We start from the raw sequence: 1,516 nt of genomic DNA, 5'->3' as shown, positions 1-1,516 counted from the left end.
ACTTGGCCCTAGATTCAACCAGAACAGGTAAAAGAGATTTGATTTCTCTCAAGCATTTCCAGCTGAACTGACCTCTGTATACATCCAGCCACCTAAGCCAATTGTAAAGTTAGCCCTGCAAATGCAAACAAGTTCTGTATTGATCTGCTGTAGAAAAGATTTGAGCCTGAATTCTAAAACACCATCGGGGGGGGGAAACAAGTATGATTAGAAAGGATTTTTTTTATTTTGTTCTTGGTAGTAATGAGTTCTAACACACAGTCAATTTAAGAAATGTTGCTTGTAGGCTAAGGCTATGTCTACACTATGATCTAAGGGTGTGATTCCCCTTCTCCTGCACACATACAAGTTCTAGCTCTCGTGCCAGATCCCTGTTCCAATCCTTTCTCCTTCTCAGGCAGAAGGGGAACTTGAACTGGGGATCTCCCACATCCCTGCTGAGTACACTAACCCGTGGGCTGAAGGAAATCCTTCTCCACTCCCCGCACCCAGGCTGTTTTGTGTGGAGTTAGGTGGCTTCTGAGCACACCTACCAGATCGGGCACTGCATGTGACTTAGGCAGCTGAATGCCTGTCTTTCCCCCGCTGTTTGGATTGTTTTGGGGCTTAGTGGGGAGACAGGGATCCAGGCTCCTAGAGTGAGGCAGCAGTGTACACACAGATGCAGAAACATAGACACTCAGGCAACTTTTATGGCAAAAACATATGTGCCAAGCAACGTTAGAAACCCGCAGGGTTAGGCGGCAACTGAGTGAGAGCTTTGTGGATTGTGGTGGTGCCTAAAAATAAGACTTGGGGTATGTCTACACTACCCGCTGGATCGGCGGGCAGCGATCGATCCAGCGGGAGTCGATTTATTGCATCTAGTCTAGATGCGATAAATCAACCCCCGAGCGCTCTCCCGTCGACTCCTGTACTCCAGCTCGGTGAGAGGAGCAGGCAGAGTTGACGGGGGAGCAGCAGCAGTTGATGTACCGCAGTGAAAACACAGCAGTAAGTAGAGCTAAGTATGTCGACTTCAGCTACGTTATTCATGTAGCTGAAGTCATGTAACTTACATCGATCCCCACCCCCAGGGTAGACCAGGCCTTAGGCACTCTAATGTGGATCACATGAAGCAATTTTACCATTGACTTCAATAGAGCTCAATCAGGTCCTAAGCACCACAGGAACTCTCTTAGACGAGGTCACATTTGTTTCCTTGGGTCAAATGCTGAAATGCCCTTTGTGAGCACCTGAGGCCTACATGAAGCAGTCAATATGAGCTTGATTCTCCTCTTACGCCCATTTCAACCCAGGGTAATGCCATTTATTTCAGTGAAGTTACTCCTGATTTACACAGCAGTGTGAAAGGAAAATCAGGCCCAATGTGCTACCAACAGACTTGAGGGCCAAGCACGTGGAGGAGATTTCTGCAACCTGTTTTGAGCTGTCAGAACAAGTCATTTGTGGGTCTTCCCAGGAGAATAAGAAGTCAGAGAAGCAGGCACACCAATCACAAATGGGGAAGGGGCCA

The sequence above is a fragment of the Terrapene carolina genome, unplaced genomic scaffold (assembly GCF_002925995.2).
Source record: "Terrapene carolina triunguis isolate 2854851 unplaced genomic scaffold, T_m_triunguis-2.0 Scaffold96, whole genome shotgun sequence".
Classification (NCBI taxonomy): Eukaryota; Metazoa; Chordata; order Testudines; family Emydidae; genus Terrapene; species Terrapene triunguis.
This window is presented reverse-complemented; position numbering follows the sequence as displayed.